Here is a 16589-nt window from a genome sequence, read left to right on the forward strand (position 1 = left end):
TTGCAGGCACATACGACTTTTTGTTTTCGGATGTCACAGTACCATCAAACAGTTCCCAACGATTTAGAAACTCGCATGCGTGTAGAGATCTCGAAACACCAGAGTAACGCGACCGTAAGATCCGTAACAATGTATGCATATTCGGAGAGCTCATTTATATACCGGTTTCTTTACCTCTTGACTCGCGTGTGATAAGTGAGCTATTTTAATATTTTTTAAATAAATTCTGCTCACAAAATTTCCCAAAAATAAGTTGAGTAATACGTACGACTTACACAGAAGATCAGCCGGAGACTAGAAAATATTTTTGCCCAACTATAACGAATACCTACGCTTAGCTCGCACTTCGCACTCGATAAATTCAAATTTTAATTTAAAAAATACATATCTGGGGATCAAACTCGAATCGTCACACTACAAAGCCGCGTTTTTCCAACAGCTCTGCGATAGCACGTACGTACCCACACAAAATTCACAAAAATCGGTTGAGTGAGCTGAATCGGAGACCTTAACTAACGCTTAGGTCATTAAAAACAATTCCGATTATGATAATAATGCTTTAAAATTTCTAGAAACTTACAATTTATAATACATAAAATTCCTGAATTATAATTTATATATTATTTGAGTGAGCTGAATCGGAGACCTTAACTAACGCTTAGGTCATTAAAAACAATTCCGATTATGATAATAATGCTTTAAAATTTCTAGAAACTTACAATTTATAATACATAAAATTCCTGACTTATAATTTATATAGGCTCTACATAGATGGCGCTAGCAATACGTAACTTTTATAAAATTTTGATAAAATCTAATGTTAAAATATTTTAGAATTATGCCTGCTTATATATGATCCTGTATTATCGTAGATTCTATAAACGAATAAGTCATTTCTAGCTGGTATATCCACTCTTACAAAAATGAATGAAATCCCACCAAAAACATTTCATGTAAAGTGTTGCCAAGACTAGGCGCATAAAGCTTTTACACTCAAAAGTTATCAGATCCCGTAGTAGGTACCAAGACTTTTACTCTGTAAGTCCTAACTTTATTAGCTCTAACTGTATAAAGCCAACATCTTGGTCAAACGAACAAATTGCGAAAAACGAACAAATGAACAAATTGGACAATCCCTAATGACACTCAGAATTTGAAAGACTTGTGTAACTACTTTGTACAACAAGTCAACCGAGTGAGTGTTTATGTGACTGCAACGAAACGGCCAAGCCGTACTGTACGTTTGACCAATATGTTGGCTTTATACAGTTAGAGCTAATAAAGTTAGGACTTACAGAGTAAAAGTCTTGGTACCTACTACGGGATCTGATAGCTTTTGAGTGTAAAAGATTTATGCGCCTAGTCTTGGCAACACTTTACATGAAATGTTTTTGGTGGGATTGATACTTACCCGAACAAGCGGAAGATTCCAAAACTGAACCACTCGTGAGCGTAGCGAGTGGTACGAAAAATTGAATCTTGAGCGTTGCGAGGGTTAAACAAAATACTAAATTTTTCACCACACCAACACAAGGAAATACTAACTGTAAAATATCAAACAAAATCAAAGCAAATCGATTCAAATAAATGTTATTAAATATTTATCATTCAAAATGATCATTTAAAAGTCAATTCTACCAGCAAACGTAAGAAAACAACTCAAAATTTGCAAGTTTGCCTCACACGTGGATAAAATGCAATTTTCTTATATGTTTTTGAACAATCAAGAGAGCCTTTACCAGCTGGTGGGGTGAAAATACATTTTTCCCCTCACTAGCTCGGAAAGTTGTCGTTTATCCTTCAATACAAGCGGGGAAAAACGCGTTTTATCCACTAGTGGGGAAAGTAATTTGACCTTGGATGGAGCGTGTTTATGTAGCTTGACAGATAACAAAACGTAAAACGCTCATGATAATGGTTCGTTCGATATTAATTATCATTAAATAAATGATTTGAGAATCTAATAAAAAATACCAAATTTAGCTTTATTTAATGATTTTAAGTCATAAACCTTAAAATTCCATAAGAAACGTTTGTTTTTTTTATAATGATGATAAATATAATTCTGAACGCACAAGTTGAGTCGAAGCAATTTCAAAACGCATCGTTGACATTTCATACATCAGAAATGTCATTCATACATCAGAAATGTCATTCATACATCAGAAATGTCAACATTGTCAACAAATTTTTTACTTAAAACCTTTTCTCACCGACTCGCGTAAAAATACACAACTTCCAGAGTTTTCTGTTATAATATCGTAAAGAAATGAGTGATTCCAGTGATGAAGATGATCTAACGCCTGTGGATGTTGCACTTTCCTCGCTATAGTGAGGTGAAAAGTTTTGTGTTACACACGGGCGCAAATGTATTTTACTTCTCGTGTGTTGAAACACTCGCTACGCTCAGGATTCTATTTTAGAACCTATAGAATCCTTTCACTTGCTCGTGTTTCAATTCTACACTCGCGGATAAAATACAACTTTGCACCCTTGTATAACTATTAACTTGTCATAAGTTGAAATATAATAACAAACTTGTAGGAATTAAATAAAACCATGGCTTAAAATAAACGAACATAATTATATTAATCTAAATATTTCAATAGGTACGAGATGAAAAAAATTGTACTCAAGAATATAACAACCACGAAACAACCATTAAACCACTATTGTTCAAACATAATTTTAGATTATGCATTGTATTATTAAGATAACATGTTTAATCATTGTAAATAAGTTAACACTTAACTGCCCCTCGCTTTCAGTGCTGACATGGATCGATACGTACGTGCATTACAGATTTACAGGTCATTACGTCACGGACGTATCGATCCATCCATTTCTGACGTCACGTAGACGTCACAGTTTGACGTTGCATGTCATGTAATACACGGGACAGTAAAAGCATAGAGTAACTTATACTAGAGCGGTACTGTCATAGTAAATTTTGTAACCCCAGTAAATTCACTGCCATCTGTCGACACACTTTAAAACTAAAAATGAAGATTCATAAAAATACGATAGAATGTATTTAAATATAGATAAATGATTTTTTTTTTTGGATTAATTATTTTTATGATTTTGACTCATGTTCTTTCACTGATATCCGTTAAAATTGTTAAATAACAAACGAAACCGTCAACGCCATCTATACGACTGTCGGCCAAAACTAGTAGCGCCCTCTGAACGAGAATCAAATTTTCTTGATTTTCGAGGCACGTTTTTCCTTAGACTGTATCCATCTATATTACGGAGTTATATCTATCTTTGGTAAAAGTGTTAATATGCACTTATGAGCAATAAATTCAGTCATATATATAGACAGCTGCCTTCGATTGCCCTCGATTCTGATTAGAGACGCAAATAAAAGCTTCTCTCAAACGTATTGTGTTGTCTGTCCGTCTTTATTAATGTATTTATTTTACATTTAACGCTTTAAGGTGTCAGACATTACGCTAAATTGAGCTCTATCATTTTGAAATAAAGTTTAAAATAATTGTAGGAAATATATTCCTTAATACAAGGCTTAAATTACCGATAATACAATTAATTATTATGAATTATCTTTAGGTGGGTAGGTAGGTAGGGTAGGGCAGGGTTAGGTGTTATAGGATAGCTTTTTAAAACATGTCATGCATGTATTAAATAAATGTACGAGGTACATCTATCACAACATGGCATGACACACATGAATAAACTTTTCCTGAGTGTTCTAATGGTTACTTATGTTCTAAGTTACCTAATTAAGATAGCGGAAGCCGCTCGACCCCAATTTCAAAGGAATACCGCAAATCGATGTACAGGTTAGCCGTTTGGCACACGCATACTAGAGGTCGAAACAAAATTTATGACCCGCAGTTCCTAAAAAAATTCGCTGCGGGGGGTGGTAAAACATATTTTTTTTTGTATGGTAAAAAAAAAATCCAATACCTATCGAGTGTGGTATCATACGAAAGGGCTTTAAAAAAATTCGCTGCGGGGGGTGGTAAAACATATTTTTTTTTGTATGGTAAAAAAAAAATCCAATACCTATCGAGTGTGGTATCATACGAAAGGGCTTTTTGAGGCGATTCTAAAAATATATCACATCATTACATTTCGGGCATTTTTTTTAAATTAAAACAAAAAGAATTTTCGAAACATACCAAGTTTGGGCTCCTCCAGACACGATATGGCAGATTTTTTTTTTGTACAATATACCACAAATGATACGTGATATCCTCATGTCTAACTCTAAGAACGCAATTTTGAAAATAATATCATTAACAATTTTTTTTTAATTTTTCAATTTTACAGTGACACAGTTCTACTTCAATACCTATTTCACGAGACTTATGGAACTATATTTATTTTATTTATTTATTTAAACTTTATTGCACAAGCAAAGAAAAATGTACAAATGGCGGACTTAATGCCAAAAGGCATTCTCTACCAGACAACCATTAGGTCAAACAGAGACATAAATGTTGGTGCAGGATAGATTCATGAATTATGACTAGAAATAGAACCAAAAAAAGTCAAATATTATGTATATATAAACATCTGAGCCATGTCTACAAGCTGTTTTCGAGAGTCATCACGAACCGTCTCGCACGCAGGTTTGATGACTTCCAGCCTCCCGAACAAAACGCAGTGTCTTAAGTCAAAAGTCTTTGACCAGTGTGTTGCCAGTGATGACATACGGATCTGAGACGTGGGCGCTAACGATGGGCCTCATAAGAAGGCTCACGGTCACGCAAAGGGCAATGGAGAGAGCTATGCTCGGGGTTTCTCTGCGTGATAGAGTCAGAAATGATGATATCCGCAGTAGAACTAGGGTCACCGACATAGCTCGCAGAATTGCAAACCTTAAGTGGCAGTGGGCGGGGCGCATTGCTCGCAGAACTGATGGCCGGTGGGGCCGGAAGGTTCTGGAGTGGCGTCCGCGTACCGGAAGACGAACTGCCGGTAGGCCTCCAACGAGATGGAGCGACGACCTGGTGAAGGTCGCGGGAATTCGGTGGTTGCGAGCGGCACAGGATCGGTCGGAGTGGCGAGCCTTGGGGGAGGCCTATGTCCAGCAGTGGACGTCTATCGGCTGACATGATGATGATGATGATATAAACATAATATAGTAATATTGTCTTCGGTTACCGCGATAGTTACTCATGAAATAAAACTATGAAAACGGATTATATCGCGTATATTGAATTTATAATACATCCCGACGTTTCGAACTCTTTACAGCGTTCGTGGTCAACGGGTGACTGCGGGTGACGGGTGTCACCCGTTGACCACGAACGCTGTAAAGAGTTCGAAACGTCGGGATGTATTATAAATTCAATATACGCGATATAATCCGTTTTCATAGTTTTATTTCATAATATAGTAAACTAACAAAACTATGATTAAATACTAATACTTATATGATATACAAAAAATAAACTAATACATATACTGTACATACAAGATGGAGAACATTATTTAAATTCTTCTGACAGAAGATGCTTGCGGAGTAGACGCTTAAAAACAGGTTTGCTTGGGGCTTGTCGAATCGAGAGAGGGAGGGAATTCCAGAGACGGGTTGCCTCAACGGCGAAAGAGTTGGACATAAAACCAGTACGGTGAGATGGGATGGAGAGTTTGAGTGAGCGGGAGGAACGCAGTTCACACAGTACACATCCTGGTGTAGAAGGCTCGAACAAGATGGAAAATAATATACTCAGGATTCTAAGGGACCTACGCCGACGGATGGAAAGCCAGTTGAGCTGACGTCGATAGAAAGAAACATGGTCGTATTTGCGAAGGCCGAAAATATAACGTATGCCATTATTAATGACTATACTGCAGATACGGTACATATTATACGGTTCATATTATTCAAAAAATGATACGTAATATCCATATATCCAACGGGAAATACCTCTTTAACCCTTTAACTGCGCCTTTTCATCAGTTGGTATAATTTGTTTAGTTATTGACACAAAATATCAAGGTTGTATCCTCCAGCTACGATATACCTTACTGATTTTTTTTGTACAATATACCACAAATGATACGTAATATCTTGATATCGAACCCCAAGAAAGCAATTTTGAAAAAAATATCATTAACAATTTTTTTTTTCAATTTTACAAAGTGACATAGTTCTACTTCAATACCTATTTCACGAGACTTATGGAACTATACTGCAGATACGGTACATATTAATCATAATCAGTCGTTATTCTGCCACTGATTCGTACTAAGCGCTATGCATCCAGCTTTATCATGCGAACGGCTAAGGAGTGGAATTCACTTCCTGCAAATATATTCCCAGTCCACTATAACTTGGATCTTTTTAAATCAAGAGTGAATAGACATCTTTTAGGTAAGTATGATCCATCCTAGACTGCATCGGCACTTACCATCAGGTGAGATTGCGGTCAAATGCTTGCCTTTTTTTAATAAAAAATAAAATGATACGTAATATCCATATATCGAACGGGAAATACCTCTTTAACCCTTTAACTGCGCCTTTTCATCGGTTAGTATAGTTTGTATTGTTTTTGACACAAAATATCAAGATTGTATTCTTCAGATACTATATCAGGGGGGTGTCACTGCGCAGTTTAGGTATATTTGGCCGGCGCACCGCCCGGGCAGGTGTATGGCAGTGCGCTGCCGCTCGCGCAAAATTGAAAATACGCAATGGCTTCGAAACCTAAATCGCGATCTAATCTGTATAAAAGATAATGTTCTGTTTACGGATGTCCGAATAAACGGAAGAACAAGGAAGCAACATTTTTTTTTAAATCCGGACTATATTGACCGACATATTTTCAAAGGAATAAGTACTTCTGTGGCATACCTACTTCCGTGAGAATCAGACATACTATCTCTGGCTAAAAATTTTATGTTTACCGAATCAACGTTTGTAATTCCTACATATTTATCTTAAAAATAATAAATCAGTAGGTATAGGTACAAAAACTTGTCAAGTGACAACCCCGTGCCGACACTCACAGCTCGGTCATAAAACTGCGGCGCGCAAAGAAGATTCACGGTTCGTGCGCGGTTATAAGTTTCAATTTTGCTTGCAGGCGGCGAGTGTAGGTATAATTTTGTACCTAAATCTGGCTTTTGTGAAGGAGTGAATTTTCTGTACGGTAGTACTATTAGTTATTCTGTGACTATATGTCGGGGATTGGGGCGTGTGGTGGCCTATAGCGGTGGCGGTAGTGGGCGCAGTACATCGATGTATGCCTAACACAGCATTTTGTTCAGGTGCTGGAATCCTGTCATATTGCCGGTTCGTAGGTTTCCATGTGACTTGGCCATCAGCATCCTCGGCAGGTTGGTGCCAACTGTCCGCGGGAGACGTTTTGAGCTTATAACCTTGCAACATCTTCTCCTGATCTGGTGCGATGAGTGCTTTTTGTGCATCTGTAGGATTAGTGAAGGTCACAAATACATATAGTGTAGTAGGGCCTCGGCCTCCCATCCGCAGATTACAGCTTTTGATGCACCCGTATTGAGCAAACACTCCAAACAGCTCTCTCCGTGATATAAGATTCACTGGGCGCCTGGAAGTTGTCGCGTTACGCCCTCCTCCACGTATATTGGAGGAGTGCGTAACGGAGCAGGGAGTGAAGGTAGACGAGAATCAGACAGGAAGACAAGGCAAAAGCGTTAAGGAATTATAGCCGATTGGAGAATCCAGAGCATCAGCCCGTAGGAGTAAGGACTGGGAGTTAGGACCCCGGTATGAGATGCTACAAAGTTTAGGACGAAGACACGTGCCTCCTGCAACACCTCTTGAAGCACATTCTCGAACTCCCACATAGTGAAATGTATGTTTAACAGCTAAATCGTAAAGTTACTTTTAGATTTAATAAGTAAAAACAGAAAATTTGAGGAATTAACACGAAATAAAATTGTAATTTGAAATAACAAAATCACTTGTAACATTCAAATCTTTATTCAAGTAGGTAGGCATATTACAATGCGATTATGAACGCCAAACAAAGCTATTCCGGTTCCAACCGTACACCTCTTGACCCGAGAAGATTTAACCCTATATGGAACCGGCAACAAACTCGGCGGGACATATCTTTTCAAAACAACACTTTTTTTTCTCCTAATTTTTACAATAGTAAACCTCTAATGACTCATAAGAAATCAAATTAACACTCGGGATAAAACACTTAGCTAAATGATTAAATAATGTTGGAATCTATAAGCTTTCAGAATAATCCTTCAGGTATAAGCCTTCAGGAACGCAGTGAGTTTAGGCACGAGGTTGGTTAACGTCCGATATCTAGCACGGTCCGATCGAGAATGAATGCGGCAGCCACATCGCTTCCGCCAAAGTGAAAGTAGGTCAACTTGCTTGACCAGTCTTACCAACAAAACTGCCAACTCGTACCTAACTTCACGCAAGCTAAACCACTTGACGTTCCGAAGCCTGTACCTAATCTTATTTCAACAAGAATGCCAATAGATGGCGTTACTCTCTACATAACTCGATAAATTACATTATCAACTAGGTAATACATAGCAAAACTTTGCTAATCGATTGTATACAGGCGTCTAAAACTGAAATTTAACGCTGCAATGTGTCCTTTTGGAGTCGCTCCGACACGGCCATCCTGCGGTACACACGTCCTCGTGTGTGGGTGTATGCATTTGATTCTGAAACAAAACACACAGCAGAATATCTCAATCGCTCGGTCATTCCTGACCCACAATTTGGGTCTCATTTATCATCAAATAAAATCTAGCTGTGATTCTACATATAACTACATATGACTCTACATATGACTACTAATGACTCTACATATGACTCTACGGATGACTCTACGGATGATTCGCCAGTCCATCGGCTTGCTACAATCTAACAACTCATCAGGAGTTAACCATCTCAGCCGCGTAAGTGCTACTCCTCGCAAAGAGTATACTGCAATTAAAAGGCAGACCACATGCACCTCTTACTATGCTCCAGAACTTCTGATGCATTATTAGACAATGCCCAGTCTATCGAGCGTGCCTTCAGTTCATCGAAAGCAAAACAGTAAGTGCCCAGTCCATCGGGCTGCCTTCAGTCCATCGAAAGCAAAATAGAGTAGTGCCCAGTCCATCGGGCTGCCTTCAGTCTATCGAAAGCAAAACAGTAGTGAGTGCCCAGTCCATCGGGCTGCCTTCAGTCCATCGAAGCAAAACAGTAGTGTGCCCAGTCCATCGAAAGCAAAACAACAGTAGTGCCCAGTGCATCGGGCGTACTCTCAGTCCTTCGAAAGTACAAGCTTTCAGTTCGTCGAAAGCAAAATAACATAACATAACATAAAAGGAAATAAAACAAGCGTTACAATAAACTGGCACCACCAGCATCATTAATAAAGGCAAACTCATGGGAACCTGTACCTGTAGCTCAGGCATTTTTCTAAATCGATAATGCGGGTATTTTAAAGTCAATTACGCGTCAGTATATTTTTGACCCAATTACAGACTGAAACTGAACATTACTGATCAAAATCACATAAGATCGCTTCTTACTTTAGCTTTAACATCAGGTAAACATGAGTTCTGAATAGAAGTAAAACCTCAAAATAAACCCAACGAAATGAGAACTGCTCACCAGGCTAATAAAGTAGGCATGATGCACACGTCCGACTCAAGGGTCCAAGCACGAAGGCCGATGTTTTCTGCCTTGCAGTTGCCGTTGCTGCGGCAGATGGCGAGATGCACGATGTGGTTTTTCATAGCTGGCTGTTAAGCTGCTCAGGCTGCACCACGCTGTATCATTAATTTTCAAACGCGTAGCTCATGTTTTCATACACGCATGACTTATGATCTATCACGGCATTACGGGCAATAATTGGTTGCAATTTATTAACTACAAAACGTTACAGAACAAGAATGTCATAATTTTATGCATTGGCGAATCGGCAGGATTATTTTCTATCGGCACAATTTTATTTTCATGAAAATTCAAATTAGAGGGTAGATTTACAATAATCACAATTGAGCGAAGAAATAATAACATGTCGTGATAGTTGATGCTTGATTGTAATTAAACGTAATGATATTACAACAAAATAACACGTGATCGCTCTAATTTTAACGGATTACAAATCAACAACAAAGAAATGTGGTGATATCAGACATAGGGTCACGTTACGACGGCTCTGGTATCCTGCCATATTGCCGGTTCGTAGGTTTCCATGTGACTTGGCCATCAGCATCCTCGGCAGGTTGGTGGTTTTGAGCTTTTAACCTTGCAACATCTTCTCCCCTGATCACGAGACGATGTTGCAAGGTTATAAGCTCAAAACAACAGTAGTGCCCAGTCCATCGGGCGTACTCTCAGTTCTTCGAAAGTACAAGCTTTCAGTTCGTCGAAAGCAAAATAACATAACATAACATAAAAGGAAATAAAACAAGCGTTACAATAAACTGGCACCACCAGCATCATTAATAAAGGCAAACTCATGGGAACCTGTACCTGTAGCTCAGGCATTTTTCTAAATCGATAATGCGGGTATTTTAAAGTCAATTACGCGTCAGTATATTTTTGACCCAATTACAGACTGAAACTGAACATTACTGATCAAAATCACATAAGATCGCTTCTTACTTTAGCTTTAACATCTGAGGTCGTAGCACGGTACGCTTATCACACGCTTATCACCATGCCTGTCACGTTCTAACAAGTATGTGAGTGCGAAAGTGACGGACTTAGTGATAGGGGAACCATGCTGTGCGGGCAGGTAAACATGAGATCTGAGCAGAAGTAAAACCTCAAAATAAACCCAACGAAATGGGAAATGCTCACCAGGCTAATAAAGTAGGCATGATGCACACGCCCGACTCAAGGGTCCAAGCACGAAGGCCGATGTTTTCTGCCTTGCAGTTGCCGTTGCTGCGGCCAGGGACCGGACAACCCTTTCCGCGATAAAACCCTTTCAATGGGTGACACTTAAACACGGCTAACACATAGAAAGACTTTCCCTTTTGAACTGCAAGCCTATTCATACCCTTACCTTTGACTTACCCTTACCGAAAAGCTAACCAAAAATAAGGCTAGCTCTTAATAAGGGTTACCCTTATCTTTAAGCGCTTTTTATAAAGGTTTCCCTTTGCGTGAAAGAGACAGGATTAGTATATATCTACGGTAGTGTATGAAAAGGAAAGAAAATACGTGCCTAGTCAAAGAACGCCGCCGTCGCCGCCGTAGATCGCTCGGATTCGAAGTAATGCGTGCTTTATGAACAAGGTAGACGACTTAAATTAGCACGCTTATATGCTAAAAGGGAAGCCCTTTATAAGGCTAACCCTTATAAGCAATATGCAAGGTGTTGGTGAGCGGATGATAAGGGTTTTGTAAGGGTATTTGGGCTACCGATTACTCAAATGTGGTAGCTTTATATAAGGGTTTTTAAAACCAAAACAAAGGGTTTCGTCTGGCAAAGGGTATGGTGAGTTAAGCCTTATGAAATACCCTTATAAAACCCCGATAAGGGATAGCGGGCCGGTCCCTGGCTGCGGCAGATGGCGAGATGCACGATGTGGTTTTTCATAGCTGGCTGTTAAGCTGCTCAGGCTGCACCACACTGTAACATTAATTTTCAAACGCGTAGCTCATGTTTTCATACACGCATGACTTGTGATCTATCACGGCATTACGGGCAATAATTGGTTGCAATTTATTAACTACAAAACGTTACAGAACAAGAATGTCATAATTTTATGCATTGGCGAATCGGCAGGATTATTTTCTATCGGCACAATTTTATTTTCATGAAAATTCAAATTAGAGGGTAGATTTACAATAATCACAATTGAGCGAAGAAATAATAACATGTCGTGATAGTTGATGCTTGATTGTAATTAAACGTAATGATATTACAACAAAATAACACGTGATCGCTCTAATTTTAACGGATTACAAATCAACAACAAAGAAATTGGTGATATCAGAGATAGGGTCACGTTACGACGGCTCTGGTATCCTGCCATAGTGCCGGTTCGTAGGTTTCCATGTGACTTGGCCATCAGCATCCTCGGCAGGTTGGTGGTTTTGAGCTGTTAACCTTGCAACATCTTCTCCCCTGATCACGAGACGATGTTGCAAGGTTATAAGCTCAAAACAACAGTAGTGCCCAGTCCATCGGGCGTACTCTCAGTCCTTCGAAAGTACAAGCTTTCAGTTCGTCGAAAGCAAAATAACATAACATAACATAAAAGGAAATAAAACAAGCGTTACAATAAACTGGCACCACCAGCATCATTAATAAAGGCAAACTCATGGGAACCTGTACCTGTAGCTCAGGCATTTTTCTAAATCGATAATGCGGGTATTTTAAAGTCAATTACGCGTCAGTATATTTTTGACCCAATTACAGACTGAAACTGAACATTACTGATCAAAATCACATAAGATCGCTTCTTACTTTAGCTTTAACATCAGGTAAACATGAGTTCTGAACAGAAGTAAAACCTCAAAATAAACCCAACGAAATGGGAACTGCTCACCAGGCTAATATTTAAAGTAGGCATGATGCACACGTCCGACTCAAGGGTCCAAGCACGAAGGCCGATGTTTTCTGCCTTGCAGTTGCCGTTGCTGCGGCAGACGGCGAGATGCACGATGTGGTTTTTCATAGCTGGCTGTTAAGCTGCTCAGGCTGCACCACGCTGTATCATTAATTTTCAAACGCGTAGCTCATGTTTTCATACACGCATGACTTGTGATCTATCACGGCATTACGGGCAATAATTGGTTGCAATTTATTAACTACAAAACGTTACAGAACAAGAATGTCATAATTTTATGCATTGGCGAATCGGCAGGATTATTTTCTATCGGCACAATTTTATTTTCATGAAAATTCAAATTAGAGGGTAGATTTACAATAATCACAATTGAGCGAAGAAATAATAACATGTCGTGATAGTTGATGCTTGATTGTAATTAAACGTAATGATATTACAACAAAATAACACGTGATCGCTCTAATTTTAACGGATTACAAATCAACAACAAAGAAATGTGGTGATATCAGAGATAGGGTCACGTTACGACGGCTCTGGTCGACTGCCTTAATAATCATAATTCACAATAATTCACACCAAATAACAATGATCTTCACTCACCTTTCAATAAAGGTTAGACACGTGAGCTTACCATTACCACGTGTCCAGATTAGGCATGTATGTCCCCGAATACAACCCGGACATACACTACGTTCCCACGTGGCTGTGCAAGCAATACATGATGCTCTTAATAATCCCACGCTCTGATGTCGTGGATAGGGGCGTGTGGTGGCCTATAGCGGTGGCGGTAGTGGGCGCAGTACATCGATGCATGCCTACACAGCATTTTGTTCAGGTGCTGGAATTCTGCCATATTGCCGGTTCGTAGGTTTGTCCTACTGTCCGCGGGAGACGTTTTGAGCTTATAACCTTGCAACATCTTCTCCTGATCTGGTGCGATGAGTGCTTTGTGTGCATCTGTAGGATTAGTGAAGGTCACAAATGGATATGTGACCTTCACTAATCCTACAGATGCACACAAAATGTAGTATGGCCTCGGCCTCCCATCCGCAGATTACAGCTTTTGATGCACCCTTATTGAGCAAACACTCCAAACAGCTCTCTCCGTGATATAAGATGCACTGGGAGGCACGTGTCTTCGGCCTAAACTTCCAGGCGAGTTTAGGACGAAGACACGTGCCTCCTGGAACACCTCTTCAAGCACATTCTCGAACTCCCACATAGTGAAATGTATACGTTTAACAGCTAAATCGTACAGTTACTTTTAGATTTAATAAGTAAAAACAGAAAATTTGAGGAATTAACACGAAATAAAATTGTAATTTGAAATAACAAAATCACTTGTAACGTCCAAATCTTTATTCAAGTAGGTAGGCATATTACAATGCGATTATGAACACCAAACAAAGCTATTCCGGTTCCAACCGTACACCTCTTGACCCGAGAAGATTTAACCCTATATGAGACCGGCAACAAACTCGGCGGGACATATCTTTTCAAAACAACACTTTTTTTTCTTCTAATTTTTACAATAGTAAACCTCTAATGACTCATAAGAAATCAAATTAACACTCGGGATAAAACACTTAGCTAAATGATTAAATAATGTTGGAATCTATAAGCTTTCAGAATAATTCTTCAGGTATAAGCCTTCAGGAACGCAGTGAGTTTAGGCACGAGGTTGGTTAACGTCCGATATCTAGCACGGTCCGATCGAGAATGAATGCGGCAGCCACATCGCTTCCGCCAAAGTGAATGTAGGTCAACTTGCTTGACCAGTCTTACCAACAAAACTGCCAACTCGTACCTAACTTCACGCAAGCTAAACCACTTGACGTTCCGAAGCCTGTACCTAATCTTATTTCAACAAGAATGCCAATAGATGGCGTTACTCTCTACATAACTCGATAAATTACATTATCAACTAGGTAATACATAGCAAAACTTTGCTAATCGATTGTATACAGGCGTCTAAAACTGAAATGTAACGCTGCAATGTGTCCTTCTGGAGTCTCGCTCCGACATATATAATTATGTACCTTACTGATTTTTTTTGTACAATATACCATAAATAATACGTAATAATATCTAACTCCAAGACAGCAATTTTGAAAATAATTTCTTTTTTAAATATTTTTCATGTGTATAATTTTTCACTATTACAATATTGAGAAATTTTAAAAAAAATCTAAATGAAATTATTTTCAAAATTGATTTCTTGGGGTTAGATAATAAGGTATTACGTATCATTTGTGGTATATTGTACAAAGAAAAATCGATAGGGTATATCGTATCTGAAGGATACAATCTTGATATTTTGTGTCAAAAACTAAACAAACTATACCAACTGATGAAAGGCGCAGTTAAAGGGTTAAAGAGGTATTTCCCGTTCGATATATGGATATTACGTATCATTTTATGATCAATATGTACCGTATCTGTGAAATAGGTATTGAAGTAGAACTGTCACTTTGTAAAATTTAAAAATTAAAAAAAAAAATTGTTAATGATATTATTTTCAAAATTGCTTTCTTGGAGTTAGACATGAGGATATCACGTATCATTTGTGGTATATTGTACAAAAAAAAATCTGCCATATCGTGTCTGGAGGAGCCCAAACTTGGTATGTTTCGAAAATTCTTTTTGTTTTAATTAAAAAAAAATGCCCGAAATGTAATGATGTGATATATTTTTAGAATCGCTTAAAAAAGCCCTTTCGTACGATACCATATACGATAGGTTTTGAAAAAAAAAAAAAAATATTTTTTCCATACAAAAAAAAAATATGTTTTACCCCCCCCCCAGCGAAATTTTTTTAGGAACTGCGGGTCAAAAATTTTGTTTTGGCCTCTAGTATGTGTGTGCCTAACGGCTAACCTGTACCTAGTCGGCTCATAAGTTCTGTCACTGGCCTTTAAAATTTAAATTTGGAACTCCTAAAACAAAAACCGTTCTGCATTTGAATTTCGAATCTTTATTAAATATTTGAGTAGTATAATTTAGCAATTTTCTGTTTTCTTCAACATGGAGTGGACGCTTAAAGATAGCCGTACCGCAATAATTGCACTATATCGTTGTGGTCACTCGCCGACTAAAATTTTTAAGCTACTTGAAAATTTAAAATTCTCTAAGATTTGTGTATCGTACCATAGAAAGATACAGTGAGGTCTCTAGTTTAAATGACAAGAAAAGAAGCGGTCGTCCGCGTACAGCTAGGACTCCAGCGGTCGTACAAGCAATTAGGGCACGCATTGCCAGAAATCCCGCTAGGAAACAAAAAGTTATGGCCCTCCAGATGGGTTTGAGCAAAAACACGGTGAAAAGAGTGCTTAATCAAGACCTGAGACTTCGTGCTTAATATACGTAAAACGTAATAACGCATAAACGAAAAACTGGCCATCTTCTCAATTGTCGGCTTAAAGCTTTAAGGCTTAAAAGATCTAAAGCTTTATTGAAGAAGTACGCTAAAAATAAGCACCGTTGTATACTGTTTTCGGACGAGAAAATTTTTGACATAGAATAAAACTGTAATAAACAAAATGATAGAGTGTACGCTCGCAATAGTAAAGAAGCGTCTAATAGCATTCCCCGTATTCAAAGAGGTCATCACCCTTCATCTGTGATGGTTTGGCTGGGAGTTTCTTATGCGGGCGTCACTAGTATGCATTTTTGTGAGAAAGGAGTAAAAACTAGTGCCAAAGTGTACCAAGACACGGTGTTGACTAATATTGTGAAACCACTATCCCATACGATGTTTCTAAACCAGCATTGGGTTTTCCAGCAGGACTCTGCTCCAGCCCATAAGGCAAAGTCTACACAAGCCTGGCTCGCCTCCAATAAAATCGACTTTATACGGCATGAAGATTGGCCCTCCTCTAGCCCAGATCTTAATCCTTTAGACTATAAAATATGGCAGTATTTAGAGGAAAAGGTGTGCTCAAAACCTCATGCAAATCTAGACTCGCTGAAAAAATCTCTTGCTACGGCAGTGGCCAATATCGACATGAAAGTGGTGCGTGAATCCATTGACGACTGGCCACGAAGACTTCAAGCCTGTGTAGATAATTATGGCG

The sequence above is a fragment of the Cydia strobilella genome, chromosome 3 (genome assembly GCF_947568885.1).
Source record: "Cydia strobilella chromosome 3, ilCydStro3.1, whole genome shotgun sequence".
NCBI classification, from domain to species: domain Eukaryota; kingdom Metazoa; phylum Arthropoda; class Insecta; order Lepidoptera; family Tortricidae; genus Cydia; species Cydia strobilella.